The sequence below is a fragment of the Rutidosis leptorrhynchoides genome, chromosome 10, assembly GCF_046630445.1.
Source record: "Rutidosis leptorrhynchoides isolate AG116_Rl617_1_P2 chromosome 10, CSIRO_AGI_Rlap_v1, whole genome shotgun sequence".
NCBI classification, from domain to species: Eukaryota; Viridiplantae; Streptophyta; class Magnoliopsida; order Asterales; family Asteraceae; genus Rutidosis; species Rutidosis leptorrhynchoides.
In genome coordinates this window covers 85,528,327-85,547,582 of record NC_092342.1, presented here as the reverse complement: position 1 = coordinate 85,547,582, position 19,256 = coordinate 85,528,327, and the positions used below count along the sequence as shown (strand labels likewise).

At 34.4% G+C, this 19,256-nt stretch overlaps 1 non-coding gene across 1 annotated transcript; it reads right to left on the bottom strand.

The window, feature by feature from the left end:
- Positions 1-13,337: 13,337 nt before the first annotated feature.
- LOC139873771 (small nucleolar RNA R71) lies at positions 13,338-13,444 on the bottom strand. Its single transcript, XR_011767493.1, has one exon. It is a non-coding gene; the product is annotated as a small nucleolar RNA R71 (small nucleolar RNA).
- Between the last annotated feature and the right edge of the window lie 5,812 nt (positions 13,445-19,256).

The window sequence follows — 19,256 nt, the reverse complement described above, 5'->3', positions numbered from 1 at the left end:
AGTTCGTTATCGTCTTCATAGATGATATCCTCATCTACTACAAGAGCGAATAAGAACATGAACAACATCTTCGTCTAGTGTTAGAACTCTTGAGGCAAGAGCAACTTTACGCCAAATTCTCCAAGTGTGAATTTTGGTTGAAGGAAGTCCAACTTCTGGGTCATGTTGTGAGCAACCAGGGTATCAAAGTGGATCCCGCCAAGATTGAAGCTATCAGCAAGTGGGAGACCCCCACTACTCCAACTCACATTCTCCAATTTTTAGGTCTCGTCGGTTACTACCGAAGATTTATTGAAGGATTTTCTCTGATTGCGTGTCCTTTGACCGCACTGACTCACAAAGGGAAGAAGTTCATTTGGGAACCCGCACACGAATCAGCATTTCAAACCTTGAAGCAGAAGTTGACCACCGCACCTATCTTATCACTTCCTGAAGGCAGTGACGATTTCGTCATTTATTGTGATGCTTCGAAAAGTGGTTTTGGTTGTGTACTGATGCAACGCACAAAGGTTATTGCTTACACCTCTCGTCAACTGAAGATTCACGAGTGGAACTACACTACGCACGATCTCGAACTTGGAGCCGTTGTCTTTGCGCTCAAATTGTGGAGACACTATTTGCATGGAACTAAAAGCACTATTTTCACCGATCATAAAAGTCTCCAGCACATCTTCGATCAGAAGCAACTAAATATGAGACAACGTCAGTGGATCGAGATGCTGAACGACTATGATTGCGAACTTAGTTATCACCCTGGCAAGGCCAATGTTGTAGATGACGCTTTGAGCCGCAAGGAGAGGATGGCACCTCTTCGTGTCCAGGCTCTGAACATCACCATCCATTCAAATCTCAATAGCCAGATCCGAGTAGCCCAAGATGAGGCTCTCAAGGAGGAGAATATATCTCATGAACACCTGAACATTCTTGTCTCTCGATTCGAGGTTAAGGACACAGGACTTCGGTACTTCGCCGGAAGAATTTGGATACCTTGTTATGGAGATCTACGAAACCTTATACTTGATGAAGCCCACAAATCGAGATATTCAATTCATCCCGGAGTGGGCAAAATGTACCATGATCTTAAGGAACAGTACTGGTGGCCTAATCTTAAGAAGGACGTTGCAACTTATGTTGGTAAGTGTTTGACTTGTTCGAAAGTTAAGGCCGAACATCAAAGACCTTCTGGGTTACTTCAACAACCGGAAATCCTACAATGGAAGTGGGAAAGGATAACAATGGATTTCATCACCAAGCTACCAAAGACGGTGGGCGGATACGATACCATCTGGGTTATCGTTGACCGTCTTACCAAATTTGCACACTTCTTGGCTATGAAGGAAACAGATACGATGGAGAGACTCGCTCAACTATACATCAAAGAGGTTGTATCTCGTCATGGTGTACCCTTATCGATCATCTCAGATCTCGATCCCCGTTTTGCTTCCAGATTTTGACGTTCTTTACAAGAAGCCATGGGAACCCGTCTCGACATGAGTACTGCATATCACCCACAGACCAACGGGCAAAGTGAACGCACAATCCAGACTTTGGAGGACATGTTGCGTGCATGTTGCGTGCATGTGTCATTGATTTCGGAAAGGCCTGGGAAAGGCATTTGCCACTCGCCGAATTTTCTTACAACAACAGTTATCACTCGAGCATTAATGCAGCACCTTTTGAAGCGTTGTATGGCCGCAAGTGCCGATCTCCTATTTGTTGGGCTGAAAAATCACTGGACCCGAGGTAGTCCATGAAATAGCGGAGAAGATTTCTCAGATTCAAGCGAGACTTAAGACGGCCCGTGATTGTCCAAAGAGTTATGCCGACCTCAAATGTAAAGACTTTGAATTCAACGTCGGTGACCATGTAATGTTGAAGGTTGCACCTTGGAAAGGTGTGATTCGTTTTGGAAAACGTGAAAAGTTAAACCCACGATACATTGGTCCTTTTGAAATCTTGGAACGTGTTGGACCCGTTGCTTACCATTTGGATTTCCCAACTCAATTGAGCTCAGTTCATCCTACCTTCCACGTATCAAATTTGAAGAAGTGTCTTACAGCACCAGAACTTGTCATACCACTGGAAAAACTTATGATTGATGACAAACTCCACTTCGTGGAAGAACCTGTTGAAATTATGGACCGTGAGGTCAAAACTTTGAAACGCAACAAGATTCCGATCGTCCGAGTTCAATGGAATGCCAAACGAGGACCTGAGTTTACTTGGGAATGAGAGGATCAAATGATGCAGAAGTATCCTCACCTTTTCCCTACTCTTCCATCTACCTCAGCTTAAAATTTCGGGACGAAATTTTCTTTAACAGGTAGGTAATGTAACAACCCGGAATTTTCCAACGTTTATTATTAATATTTATTATTAATACTTGTGCTTTAATAAATGTATTTATATACATTTACTTGTTATCGTATTTGAATCTCAGTAGCCCGACTTGTCTTTGTGACGTGCGTACTTTTCACGAATAATATTTTTGAATATTATTTACATTCATGATTATTTATTATTAATCATTTTAATTAACTAAGGTTAGTAGTTAATTACTTGGGCTTTATTTATTTAAATTGCATACTTACTTGTACTTGGGCCTTAATTAATAGATTTGGACTAAGTAAGCTCACCCTACACTTTTGTTGGACTTGTAAGCCCAGCATTTGGCTAGTATTTCATTAAACTTAAACATGGGTTAATTAAGATAATTAAGAGACAAAGTACTACAAGCATGCTAGCATCTTTCTCCATGGATTTAACCTTATTACTTATCCTAGCATACACCAAGCTCCAACACTAGAAAGTTGGCTATTGACTTCCCAGTTTTACCTCCAAAATTGACGGCATCCTAGCATGGGAGGGATAGTTCATTTTCATTTCACTTTGGTACTTATCTACTTGCATTTCATTTCCTTTACACACACATACATACAACACTTCAATTTTCTCTCTTATTCTCTCTAAAACTTAGTAAGTAACAACACTTTTCTTCCTCTTTCTTGTTCTTAAAAACCGTAGCCTATATCTCCATCATCATCATGATTTCTTATTTAAATTACTTGTTTGTTTGTTGGTTGTTATTCAGGATCAAACTTCCTAGTTTGCATCTTCATGGATCTTGGTTACTTTCACTCTTTTGTTGATGAAGAACCAAGAACAAGAACTCAAACTTGTTAGTTTGTAGTTCTACATTTAAGTGTTTTCAAGACTAAAAGTTCATAAGTTTTATAATCTTCTTTATGTTTATGTTTTATAGACTTGAATTCTTAAGATCTAAACTTTAGTTTGAATCTTCTCAAGTATGAAGCAAATATAAACATAATACTTGTAGATCTAGTTTATTTCTTCATTTTTACTTACTTTAAAGTTGTAATGTTGTTAATTTGGTCAAGTATTACTAGTTAATCTTGATCTCATATTTCTTGAAACTACTTTGTAAGTTCAAGAACATGTAAGTAAACTTTTTGATTATAACTTTGTACACTTATGTTAGATCTAGACTTTTGGGTCTAGGATCTTCAAGATCTAACTAAGAACTATGTTCTACAACTTAAGATCTTGATTATATAAGTTTACTTTCAAGTTTGTAGCTTAATATTACATGTATAACTTTTGTATGTGTTGGATCTAAGATCTTGATGTAACTTTGGTTCATCAAACTTCATACAACCCTTAAGTGAGTTGTGCTACATGTCTTAGACTTACACTTTTGTTATGATGGTCAAAACTTGGTAAAGATGATGCAAACACATCAATGAGTTGTACACTTAAAGCTATAAGCATCAAGGATGAGAACCGCGATGAGCATCAAGCACCAAGAACCCACCAGAACACCTTTAGCTACTGTTTCTAGAACTGATCAGACTACCTGGGCTACTGTAAAGTTTATTTTCAGTTATTTTGGTTCGAGTAGATGATTTTCCGTTTAGACCTCGTCTTAATCCGAGTTACGTTTTAGGATCTATGGCCTCCCGAAAGTCACTACACCCAATTAACGTTGTGCTGAAATTTCTGACCTACTCGAACTTAAACCATCACCACAGTCAAACGAAGACGAGTTTGGTTCTGGAAATTGGTCAGTACCTAGGGGACTCATATACGGAGCCATGGCCACTGGTCTCACCTCATTTCAATTTGTATAGAGGTCGTGGCGACTGAACGAACTCAGCCTTTGTTTCAAACCCTAGTCTTTACTTGAAACTTACTATACACTTTTTGTTAAATGATGAATGATGATGATACTTAAGACCTAATTTACATACATTTAAACCTTAGGGAACGAATTACTGACTTAGTGCCTTTTGACTTAGGTTGAGGACTTTCGGACCAACCACTTTGCTTACCTTACCGCGTACCGACTTTTACTACTTCACCACTATGAGTTATAGCATCTCTTTTTACTTTAACTATTTTGGGAACTGGGAATACATGCGCATTTTACGTTTTACATACTAGGCACGAGTACTTAAATTTATTAATATGTGTGGGTTATACAACGACATAAACTTTCCCCTTAGCTCGGTAATGTTTAGTCATTGGTTTTTGAACCGGTGAACGCGAATCTTAGATATGGATCCATAGGGTTTGACATCCCCACTCGGGCTAGTAGCACTAGCATTTAACGGGTGTTTAATACTTCGTAAACATACGCACTTGCCAAGTGTACATTCAGGGGGTTATAAACATTAAGTTAGTTACCAAGTGCCCGCGGTTAAACATATACTTTTCATACTGTTTTGAAACGCTCTTTGTAGCACTGAAATCTCGTGGCCTACCTTACATTACTGTTATACTTAAACTATAGCTCACCAATATTCGTGTTGACATTTTAAGCCTGTTTTTCTCAGGTGCTTAAGGTTGCTTGCTTCTGCTGTTTAGTCTTGCTGATTAGCCACCCGCTGCCCTATTAGAGATGTTACCGCATGAAACATTTTATCTTGCATTCAAACTTTATTATTTTTGAACAATGATTTGTAACGACCTAAGGGTCACGTACTATTATTACTTGCTTCCGTTCATAGAAGCATACTGTTGGTTGTAAAACATTTGACGTTGGTTATGACGTCACCTTTTATCATGAATGCAAATTTGTTTTGAAAATGCATGTAGTGTTTGACCTTGTAATGATCCTGTTGTTGATGGTCCGTACATGTTGATTTAGTACGGGGTGTCACATTGGCGGTATAAGGAATTGAATGTCGAGCCCATATACTTTGAGAGGGGAATTTCTCGAGTTCAACCGATCTTACTAATTCAAGTCAACTGATGCTTTGAATATGACTCTTGTGCAAGTACGATACAAGACTCGGTATTAAAGAAAGAATTGTTTGTTTGAGGGGGAGCTAGAAATTCGAAGAAGTTTCTACATTATATTGGGAGTTTAAAGATCAAGCTACCAAACCAATAGCTAATGATCGAGACTTTGATGAGAGCCCATGTACTTTGAAGGGGGAGCTTCTAGAGTTTCTACACTTCGTTTCAAGACAAGCAAAGTCTTATGATCAAGAAAGTTTTAGTTTTCGAACAAGAAGATAGTTAGGCTCATCCACAATCAACTTCAAAGGAATAAAGACTTTCAAGATCATTTTGAAGATGAAGTCTATGTAACATCCCGCGTTTTTCCGTTAAATTATTTAACGCCGTCTTTTTTTTAAATAATATCTTTCGTTATCTAAATTCGTAACTTCCGTTGATTAGCATTTTCAATATTTCCGTTATTTAATTATAACATCACCCGTTTACTCTCGCGTATTTAAAATAATTCGTTTGGTTAATTCATGCTCTCGCTTTTAAACTCGAGGGACCAAAGTTGCCAAGGGGCCAAACTAGTGACTAGGTCAACTAGTCAAACCCCCATCTCATCTCTACTCATTCACTTCTACCTTCCCACCACATCTTTTCTCTCTAGTTACAAGAACACTCATCTCACCCAATTCATTAAATCATCATCTAAATCATTTCAAGGAAGCAAACATCAAAACAAATTACATATTTGTGATCCTCTCTTCATCCTCTTCGATTTGGTACCAATTTCACTACTTGGGGTAAGGTTTCTAAAAACTCTAGATTTCTCAAATTCGTTTTATAGACTTGAAATGGTGTTAGTTAGTGTCTATGGCTCAAGTCTAACATGAATATGTGTTTAGTTTGCTCGATTTGTTGTTTTGAGTAACTAGCATGAAAATTTGAAATGGGTGTGCTTAATCTAGAGTTTTGGGTGATTAAATGTTGTTTAAATGTTAAAGTTCATGTATTAAATGTGTTACTGGCATCATTAGCTTCAATTTGATGTGTAGGTTGACTTGGAAAACTTCACTAACATGATTATTGATTTTGTGATTCTTGGTTAGGGTTTGATAGCTTTTAAAATGAACTTTTGATGCCTTGAATGCCATGAGACGTTGTTAGAAAGTGTTTAATTGCAATGTATGTTAAATTACCTTCAAAACGGCATATAATACATGTAAATTGGTTGCCCGAATCATAAAATGCGTTTTACGAACTTGAAACATCAATGATGAACTTTTAACAATCATTCGACGAGGATTTGGTCATTTTAAATGATGTATTTGTTTGATGATATGTGTTTAGTTGTATTCCTCGTCAAAATACCTTTCCAACGATATAAGATATGTATCTTGAGTGTTTTCGGTTCATAAATTGTGTTTGAAATGAGTTTGGTTCGAGACTTGTCAAATTTCAGCTTCAACAACCTGTAGTTCATTGGGACACCGTCCCATATCTTGGACGCCGTCCTGGCTTTCACATCTGGACGCCGTACAGCCATTTTGGACGCCGTCCAGATGAACTACCTTGGGCTGTCTAAATTTCCAATTTCTCGTTTAATTCTAACTATGCTACGCACCTCCGATTAACATGAAACTTGACCAACATGCTCACATATGATTATATAACTTAGAAAAATTGTCGGATACCCGACCCGACCTCGTTGACTTTGACTTTGACCAAAGTTTGACTTTTAGTCAAACTTAACTAAAAACTTATGCAATCGTTCTAATCCTCTTTTATACTTGATTCTTGCATGAAACTTGACAACTTAATTCACATGCTACATAATTGAGTAGTACCGAGCCATAGGACTAATTGAACACATTTCGATCGACCTTGTGTCTTACCCGGTATTGATACAACTTATTTGTTTAGGTCAAGACTAAACAACTTTCATGCACACGTTTACTTTGTGAAGTACCTTTATACTCATGCACTCGAGGTGAGATCATAGTCCCATCTTTTCAACAACTATTATATTTTTAAATCATGGGATGAGAAACATATACAGTTTTATACTACATACTTTATACTTTGAACAAAAGTACGGAAACAAACATTCCACAGCGAGTTAGAACAAAAAGCCTCAATTCAATTATCATTAGTTACATTTGCAGGGTGTAAGCGAGAACTTATATTATGTGATCACATGGGCTTGACGAGCCTCATTCAGACGGTTTGCTACCGTTAGCGGATGAAATATATTTTTGGGTTTAGTGTATGTTCTAACACTACGTAACAGGGTGCAAAACAGTTAAGTCTTGATAATTGGGTGCTCGCGACCATAATTTTGGAATGCAAACGATTCAGATAATCAACGTTATGGATCTTGTGGTTCAAAACAATGTTTACAAATACACCTATGATTTCACCAACATTTTTCGTTGATAGTTTTCTATATGTTTCTCATGTTCATACTTGGCTACTTGATACATGCTTCCGCAAACTTTGATTACTTGCTTGGGGTCAAGCATACATGCATGCGCTAGTGATAGCACGTTTGGATTCAAGCATATTGTTTACATACTTACGCTATTTATAGCAACCGTGATTTTCAACTAATTATGTCGCAAGTTATTTCATTTATACTTTATAACTTTTGTAAACTTAAACTCTTTGTCGAACCATTTGGTAACTAAACTTTGTAAGTCTTATACGTTTCAAATGAATACGAAATAATTTTGGTCAAACGCGTCTCATTAAGGGACTATGACCACGCAACGGGACCTAAGTTAACAGCGCCGTCAATGACGATTTTGTCGGGTCGTTACAGATGGTATCAGAGCCAGGTTGTAGGAAACTAGGATATGCATAGTGTGTCTGACAGAGTCGTTAGGATGCATTAGTGAATCTAGACTATAACCAGATAGTGAATCATTGCATTCTGACTTGCATTTTCTATAGATAGAACTTACTTGACTACTTGTGCATATATACTTGAATCACTCTTAGGCAAACTTCTTAATGGTACCAAATTTCCATCATACGAACTCGTACTCTGCCACTTTCTGGTAACACACGTAAATTCAAGATGCGTACACGTAAGGATGACGACGACTTCATCCGTTACACTAGTTCGGGAACTTTGTCTCCCAGGTAGTTATTCACCACCGTCCCAGCTTACTATCCATGAGTACTATAAAGTTACCACCACTAGGGCAATCACTAACCACTATCGATGTTACACCGGTAAGCTTCACTATCTCCCACTTCTTGTTGCTACCATCACTACTCTAGATGAGTATCGTCATCACCACTTATCTCTACGATTGCGCACTACTCGTTATCATAATTCGTTATTCCTTTCGTACCTAAAGACATTATTATTTGAATTGAACCGCATTGACGTGAACAATCATTTATACACTTCCCTCGGGAAATGCTTCTTCAGAGTTGCACTAATTCTTTCTATTCAATACGAGTCACGTTTGAGACGTCGTTACACTTTGTTTATTTTAGATCTTCACGATTACACGAACTTGATGTTATGGAGAGATGTGGGGATGGAGGTATGATTTAGCATAATATAACGACACTCGATCAACGTGGTTATATTATGGCAAGTCATACCAAAGTTCTAATGACTCGTGATGGTGATTGGACTCGATCAACCTAATCACCATCATGTGCCATGTACATGACTTCATTTTTCTTGTTGGATATCCAAAAACTCCGAGAATATTGATAACAACCATACCAGGGACACATATCCGATTATTGTCGAACCATATTTATGCTCCCAAATGAATGACAAATTCTTTCAACTTCAAACATATGTTACACGTGTATACTATCTTGTATTCGCACAGTTTTATCGACGAACTACAATATGCTTGATATGCTCACATCTAGGCGGAAACTTCTCTCGTAATAAACTCGTACTTCCGTATAAGGAAATCTTTTATCTAAATCCTCAATGGAGAGAGACACTCTTCACGTTATACTAGTATTCGCCACTAGGGTGAATAGTCCTAACGAACGTTTTCAGAAACTGATAAGAAACTTGTTCTAACAAACGTTTTCAAGTCCTAATGATAATACTAAAAATGAACATATATTTCATAGCATTATCCCTCAAGAAAGACAAGCTTTTAGTTGCAATTGTTCTATTTACAAGTGATATTCGTTTAAATAATAAAAAGGTGAAGACAAAAGACAGATTCGACGAATTGAAGACGCAAACGACCAAAAAGCTAAAAAGTACAAAGTACAATCCAAGTGGTTCAAATTATTGATGAGAAACGTCTCAAAATTACAAAAGTACAAGTCGCAAAACGCAAAGTACAAGATATTAAATTATACGAAAGGACGTTCGAAAAATCGGAACCGGGACCTGAGCCAACTATCAACGCGCGACGCAACGGAGCTAAAATTACAAGTCAACTATGCACAAGAATATAATATAATATTTAAATAATTATATAAATTATTTATATATTATATATTATATTAAATAACGTCGGCAAACTAGCAAAAAAACAATTCTGAGCTGGATTCTCAGGCCATGCGATCGCATGGCCAGAAGGCACAAATTCCATACGATCGCATGGAGCAAAAAGGTTGGCCACATTGCTATAAAAGGTGCAGTTTCAGTCGAAAATATTACACCTTTTTCAATTCAATCTCTCACTCTCTGATATATATATATATATATATATATATATATATATATATATATATATATATATATATATATATATATATATATATATATATATATATATATAATTATATTTATATTTTAATTTTAATTTAAGATTAATAATAATAAGGTTATGTTAGCAAATGTTGTAAGTGTGTAAGTCGAAATTCTGTCCGTGTAACGCTACGCTATTATTAATCATTGTAAGTTATGTTCAACCTTTTTAAATTAATGTCTCGTAGCTAAGTTATTATTATGCTTATTTAAATCGAAGTAATCGTGATGTTGCGCTAAATATTAAAGACGGGGTAATTGGCCTTTGGACCATAATTGGGGTTTGGATAAAAGAACGACACTTGTAGAAATTAGACTATGGGCTATTAATGGGCTTTATATTAACTAAATGATACCTCGTTAATTTAATGTATAGACTTATAATTTGATGTATTTATATATAACCACATATGCTTGACTGGGTACGGTGGGCGGGATATCTATAAATACTAATAATTGTTCATTTGACCGAACAAGGGGATGGATTAATAATCAATGGACTCATTAAAACAGGGGTGGATTACATGCAAGGATACTTGGTGTAATTGATAATAAAGTATTAAAACCTTATTACAGTTTAAGTCCCCAATTAGTTGGAATATTTGACTTCGGATATAAGGATAATTTGACGAGGACACTCGCACTTTATATTTATGATTGATGGACTGTTATGGACAAAAACCAAATGGACATATCAAATAATCCAGGACAAAGGACAATTAACCCATGGTAATAAATTAAAATCAACACGTCAAACATCATGATTACGAAAGTTTAAATAAGCATAATTCCTTTATTTTATATCTCATCGCACTTTTATTTACTATCATTTTATTTATCGCACTTTTTAATTAATGTACTTTTTAATTATCGCAATTTTATTTATCGTCATTTTATTTATCGCACTTTAATTTATCGCACTTTAATTATTGTCATTTACTTTACGCTTTAAATTAAGTTATATTTATTTTTAATATTTTACATTAGGTTTTAACTGCGACTAAAGTTTTAAAACCGACAAACCGGTCATTAAACTGTAAAAAACCTTTTTATAATAATAATACTACTTATATATATTTTTATATTTTTACAAATATAGTTTTAAAAATATAGCGTTAAACTTGGCTAGCTCCTTGTGGAACGAACCGGACTTACTAAAAACTACACTACTGTACGATTAGGTACACTGCCTATAAGTGTTGTAGCAAGGTTTAGGTATATCCACTCTATAAATAAATAAATAACTTGTGTAAAATTGTATCGTATTTAATAGTATTCTGCAATAAAAATATAACTATTTCGTACTACACCTCGCACATATCAAGTATTTTTGGCGCCGCTGCCGTGGACTTCATAAACGCCGAAAGCGAAACGCTATAAAAAAGATTTTTATTAAAGTTTTAATTAAGTTATTGTAAAAATACGTTTTAAAAATACAAAATATAAAAAGAAAAATAAAATTACATTTCTATATTTTTAAGTTTTTAAATTAAAAAGTTTATATTTTTAAAAAGTTATAAAAACTAATAAGTAAATTTTTAATTTATAAGTTTTATTTAAATTATTTTAATTCTATATAAAAAAATAGAAAAATTAAAAATAAATAAATAAAAAAGAACTGGGCCGAACCTGATCGAAGCCCAAATCTTATCTGGCCTGCTATCTTAAGCCATGCGACCGAATGGATTTACAACGGTCAGCTCATGCAATCGCATGAGCTGATTTGACTGGCCTGATACCTTAGCTGAACAATTAGGGTTACGGTTATTATTATTATTATTATTATTAAACCTAATTAGGGTTTATATTAAATAATATTTAGTTTAGTTTTTAATTAATTTGTATTTTAAGTTTTATTTAGTTTTATAAACCTAATACTTTTATAAAATAAATAATATAAAAATAATATTTTTATAAAAATTGTATTTTTATAACTTTAAGCTTATTTTTACATTTTGTTTTTTTTATCATTTAATTCGTAACTCTTATAATATTTATCTTTTGTAACTTGTTTTAAGATATAGTTTTTGCCGTAGTTTACTTTTATTTCTAGAATTTTAAGACTTTGCCGTAAAATCCCTTAAGTGCTTTTTCTCTAGACTAAGATTTAGGTGCTTTAGAATTTTGCGACGCCGTTTTAAGATTTTAGTACTTTTTAAGTTATTGCTGTTTTGGATATAGAATTTCTTTTAAGCTTTAATACCTTTAGACGTAAGTTTTAATTTTTAGTTTTTAGAATTTTAAGTTTCGACGCTTATTTTCTTACTTTTGTTTTTCAACCTTTTGTTTTTCGACCCTTATTTTTTTCGACCTTTTATTTTTTGACGTTTTTCGACGCGCTCTTTTTCTTTCTTATTTCTCGACGCTCTAGTTTTTAGGATATAGAATTTTCTATTTCTTCTCTAAAATTTCTTTAAACTTCAACGAAAAATTATTTTAAGCGGTTAAATTGATAGACATCCAAAATTTTCTGGTTCGTAGTAATAGTTGGATTTGTTAGTGGCGAGTTGTGGGCTTCCGATTTAAAGGATCCTGGCTACCTGCTGCATCTATTGGCTATTCGAAACGTGGGCAAAATCAGAAAAGTCTATTAATTTGATAGCTTATATAATTTTTATTTTTATAACTAATAGGATATTCAGTGAATGCACCGAGTAAAACGTTCACCACCTTTCATACGTTCACCACCTGTAACTCGATCAAGACATCTAGCCAATATTGTCGCCGTTGATTTTTCTTTAGAATCGTCATCTAGTCGACCAAGTACTCCAATTCAAATTTCCGATAATCTATTTTTTGAACCCGACCTCACAATTGAGGATCCGAAAGATATTCAGGGACAATTCAGAGATCCTGAACCACTAATCATTCCTCCTGAACCACAAATCACTCATTCAGAGATTGTCGAGGAAGAAACCATTAAGTCAGAATCCTCTAGTGATTCAGATTCAACAAATTCAATCATGGAAAATCTGGAACCTCTAAGTATGGAAGACCGAATGCGAGCTAAACGCACTGGCCAAGGTCACGCAATTACTCAACCAGGCATTAATGCGCCAGATTATGAAATTAAAGGACAAATCCTACACATGGTAAATAATCAATGCCAATTTAGTGGTGCGCCGAAGGAAGATCCAAACGAACATCTTCGTACCTTTATAGGATATGTACTCTATTCAAAATTAGAGAAGTTGAGGATGAACATATATATCTCATGTTATTTCCCTGGACTTTAAAGGGAGAAGCCAAAGATTGGTTAGAATCGTTACCTGAAGGGGCAATTGATACATGGGATGTTTTAGTTGAAAAATTTCTTAAACAATTCTTTCCGGCATCTAAAGCCGTGAGACTTCAAGGAGAAATTGTTACGTTCACACAAAATCCAAACGAAACTTTATATGAGGCGTGGAAAAGATTTGGAAAGTTATTGAGAGGATGTCCGCAACATAGTTTAGACACTTATCAAATAGTACAAATATTCTACCAAGGATGCGACATCACTACAAGAAAAGACATCGATATAGCAGCTGGTGGTTCCATTATGAAGAAAACCGCAACTGAAGCTTACAAAATTATTGATAACACCGCTTCCCACTCACATGAGTGGCATCAAGAAAAAGACATCGTTAGATCATCTAAAGCTGCTAGAGCCGATGACTTTGTTTCCATTTCTGCAAAGATAGATGCTGTCGAGAGACGAATGGAAAAGATGACTAAAGATATTCACTCAATAAAAATTAGTTGTGAGCAGTGTGGAGGACCACATTTGACAAAAGATTGTCTCAGTATTGAACAAACAATGGAACAAAGAGAGAATGTTTCATACATGAACCAAAGGCCTGGAAATAATTATCAGAATAATTATTAACCGCCAAGACCAATCTACAATCAAAATCAGAATTATAACCGAAATGTTCCATACAACAACCAACAAGGTCCTAGCAATCAACAAATATCCAATAATACTTACAACCAGCAAAGACCTATTTTTCAAAATAAACCACCACAAACCGATGATAAAAAGCCAAATTTAGAAGATATGATGTCAAAGCTAGTTGAATCTCAAACTCAATTTTTCACTTCTCAGAAATAAACAAATGAACAAAATGCTCAAGCATTTAGAAATCAACAAGCTTCTATTCAAAATTTGGAACAAGAAGTAAGCAACCTAGCAAGGTTAATAGGTGAAAGAAAACCGGGAAGTCTACCTAGTGATACAAATTCTTACCCCTGGAATGAAACGGCTAAAGCCATTACCACGAGAAGTGGTATTACACTTAAACCATCTGAAATACCTGTAATTTCTGATGACGCTATTCCTACTCCACAAGAACCACAATCTGAATAAGAGAAAGAAGCAGAACCGGTAGTTAAAAAGGTTAATGAAGATAACACAGTTAAAGCTAAACCTTATTTTAAACCATACCAACCACCACTTCCTTACCCGAGTAACATGAGAAAAGAAAGACTTGAAGCTGAGCAATCTAAATTCTTGGATATGTTTAAACAAATAAATATAAATCTTCCTTTCATTGATGTGATTTCAGGAATGCCAAGATATGCTAAATTCCTGAAAGATCTAATCACAAATAGAAAGAAAATGGAAGAACTCTCGGCTGTTTCTATGAATGCTAATTGTTCTGCAGTACTGTTGAATAAGATACCAGAAAAATTATCAGATCTAGGAAGTTTCACAATTCCATATTTTCTGGGTAGTCTTAGTTCAATAGAAGCATTGGCAGATTTAGGTGCTAGTATAAATCTAATGACGTATTTACTATACGCTAAACTAGACCTTGGAGAATTGAAACCAACAAGAATAAGCATACAACTAGCCGATCGATCAGTAAAATATCCTAGAGGGATAATGGAAAATATGCTAGTTAAAGTTGGTACTTTAGTATTTCCAGTAGATTTTGTTATTCTGGACATGGAAGAAGATTCTCGAGTTCCTCTCATATTAGGAAGACCATTCTTAACACGGCTAAAGCAATAATAGACGTGTTCGGTAAGAAACTGACCCTAAGTATAGAGGACGAGAGTGTTACCTTTTCTATTGATAGAGCCATGCAACAACCGCAATCTGCAGATGATACATGTTATTATATTCAAACTATAGATTCACATGCAGAATTGTTAGAAGAATTTTCAGAATTACAAGGAACAGGAGAATGTTCTTTAGGAGAAGGAACTGAACCAATTGATGAAGCTAAAATGTTAGCCGCACTCATGGCTAATGAATACGAACCAACAACAGAAGAAATTCAAATGCTAAAAGAGGAAGACAGATATCGATACAAATCATCGATAGAAGAACCACCAACATTAGAGTTAAAGCCACTTCCAAACCATTTGGAATACGCTTATTTACATGGTGAATCTAAATTACCTGTAATAATATCGTCTTCTCTTACTGAAAATGAAAAATCTCAACTCATTTCTGTGCTAAAAGCTCATAAACCAGCTATTGCATGGAAGATTCATGACATTAAAGGCATAAGTCCTTCGTATTGCACACATAAAATCCTTATGGAAGAAGGTCATAAAACATATGTGCAACGCCAACGAAGACTAAATCCTAATATGCAAGATGTTGTTAAGAAAAAAATTATTAAACTGCTAGATGCAGGTTTAATTTATCCAATCTCTGATAGTCCATGGGTAAGCCCAGTTCAATGCGTACCTAAGAAGGGTGGCATGACTGTCATCACAAATGAAAAAATGAGCTTATTCTTACTAGGACTGTAACAGGATGGCGTGTTTCTATTGATTATAGAAAATTAAATGACGCCACCAGAAAAGATCACTTTCCCTTACCTTTCATTGATCAAATGTTGGAAAGATTGGCCGAAAATAGTTACTATTGTTTTCTTGATGGTTTTTCCGGATACTTTCAAATTCCAATCGCACCCGAGGACCAAGAGAAAACCACATTCACGTGCCCTTATGGTACTTTTGCTTACAAACGCATGCCTTTTGGACTTTGGAACGCCCCTGCAACCTTTCAAAGGTGCATGATGGCAATTTTTCATGACATGATAGAAGAATGCATGGAAGTTTTCATGGATGACTTTTCAGTCTTCGGTGATGTAGTGACCCGAACTTTTCCATGTTTATATATATTAAATGAAATTGTTATTTACATGATTAAGTGTTTCCAACATGTTAAGCAATCAAACTTGTTAAGACTTGATTAATTGAAATAGGTTTCATATAGACAATTGACCACCCAAGTTGACCGGTGATTCACGAACGTTAAAACTTGTAAAAACTATATGATGACATATATATGGATATATATATAGTTAACATAATATTATGATAAGTAAACATATCATTAAGTATATTAACAATGAGCTACATATGTAAAAGCAAGACTACTAACTTAATGATTTTGAAACGAGACATATATGTAACGATTATCGTTGTAACGACATTTAATGTATATATATCATATTAAGAGATATTCATACATCATATTATCATGATAATATAATAATTTAAAATCTCATTTGATATTATAAACATTGGGTTAACAACATTTAACAAGATCGTTAACCTAAAGGTTTCAAAACAACACTTACATGTAACGACTAACGATGACTTAACGACTCAGTTAAAATGTATATACATGTAGTGTTTTAATATGTATTCATACACTTTTGAAAGACTTCAAGAAAATTATCAAAATACTTCTACTTAACAAAAATGCTTACAATTACATCCTCGTTCAGTTTCATCAACAATTCTACTCGTATGCACCCGTATTCGTACTCGTACAATACACAGCTTTTAGATGTATGTACTATTGGTATATACACTCTAATGATCAGATCTTAGCAGCCCATGTGAGTCATCTAACACATGTGGGAACCATCATTTGGCAACTAGCATGAAATATCTCATAAAATTACAAAAATATGAGTAATCATTCATGACTTATTTACATGAAAACAAAATTACATATCCTTTATATCTAATCCATACACCAACGACCAAAAACACCTACAAACACTTTCATTCTTCAATTTTCTTCATCTAATTGATCTCTCTCAAGTTCTATCTTCAAGTTCTAAGTGTTCTTCATAAATTCTACAAGTTCTAGTTTCATAAAATCAAGAATACTTCCAAGTTTGCTAGCTTACTTCCAATCTTGTAGAGTGATCATCCAATCTCAAGAAATCTTTCTTATTTACAGTAAGATATCTTTATAATACAAGGTAATACTCATATTCAAACTTTGATTCAATTTCTATAACTATAACAATCTTATTTCGAGTGGAAATCTTACTTGAACTTGTTTTCGTGTCATGATTCTGCTTCAAGAACTTTCAAGCCATCCAAGGATCCTTTGAAGCTAGATCCATTTTTCTCATTTCCAGTAGCTTTATCCAGAAAACTTGAGGTAGTAATGATGTTCATAACATCATTCGATTCATACATATAAAGCTATCTTATTCGAAGGTTTAAACTTGTAATCACTAGAACATAGTTTAGTTAATTCTAAACTTGTTCGCAAACAAAAGTTAATCCTTCTAACTTGACTTTTAAAATCAACTAAACACATGTTCTATATCTATATGATATGCTAACTTAATGATTTAAAACCTGGAAACACGAAGAACACTGTAAAATCGGACATACGCCGTCGTAGTAACACTGCGGGCTGTTTTGGGTTAGTTAATTAAAAACTATGATAAACTTTGATTTAAAAGTTGTTCTTCTAGGAAAATAATTTTTCTTATGAACATGAAACTATATCCAAAAATCATGGTTAAACTCAAAGTGGAAGTATGTTTTCTAAAATGGTCATCTAGACGTCGTTCTTTCGACTGAAATGACTACCTTTACAAAAATAACTTGTAACTTATATTTCCGACTATAAACCTATACTTTTTCTGTTTAGATTCATAAAATAAAGTTCAATATGAAACCATAGCAATTTGATTCACTCAAAACGGATTTAAAATGAAGAAGTTATGGGTAAAACAAGATTGGATAATTTTTCTTGTTGTAGCAACGTGAAAATTGGTAACAAATCTATATTAATCATATCCTAGCTAACTTATATTGTATTATACTTGTATTATAATATATTATGTAATCTTGGGATACCATAGACATGTATGCAAATGTTTTGACATATCATATCGACCCATGTTTATATATTATTTGGAACAATCATAGACACTCTATATGCAGTAATGTGGGAGTTAGCTATACAGGGTTGAGGTTGATTCCAAAAATATATATACTTTGAGTTGTGATCTAGCCTGAGACATGTATACACTGGGTCGTTGATTGATTCAAGATAATATATATCAATTTTTTTCTGTACATCTAACGTTGGACAACTAGTTGTAGGTTACTAACGAGGACAGCTGACTTAATAAACTTAAAACATCAAAATGTATTAAAGGAGTTGTAAATATATTTTGAATATACTTTGATGTATATGTACATATTTGTTATAGGTTCGTGAATCGACTAGTGGCCAAGTCTTACTTCCCGACGAAGTAAAAATATGTGAAAGTGAGTTATAGTCCCACTTTTAAAATCTAATATTTTTGGGATGAGAATACATGCAAGTTTTATAAATGATTTACAAAATAGACACAAGTACATGAAACTACATTCTATGGTTGAATTATCGAAATCGAATATGCCCCTTTTTATTAAGTCTGGTAATCTAAGAATTAGGGAACAGACACCCTAATTGACGCGAATCCTAAAGATAGATCTATTGGGCCTAACAAACCCCATCCAAAGTACCGGATGCTTTAGTACTTCGAAATTTATATCATATCCGAAGGGTGTTCCGGAATGATGGGGATATTCTTATATATGCATCTTGTTAATGTCGGTTACCAGGTGTTCACCATGTGAATGAATTTTATCTCTATGTATGGGATGTATATTGAAATATGAAATCTTGTGGTCTATTATTATGATTTGATAATATATAGGTTAAACCTATAACTACCCATCATTTTTGTTGACGTTTTAAGCATGTTTATTCTCAGGTGATTATTAAGAGCTTCCGCAGTTGCATACTAAAATAAGGACAAGATTTGGAGTCCATGCTTGTATGATATTATGTAAAAACTGCATTCAAGAAACTTATTTTTGATGTAATATATTCTTATTGTAAACCATTATGTAATGGTCGTGTGTAAACGGTATATTTTAGATTATCATTATTTGATAATCTGCGTAATGCTTTTTAAACCTTTATAGATAAAAATAAAGGTTATGGTTGTTTTAA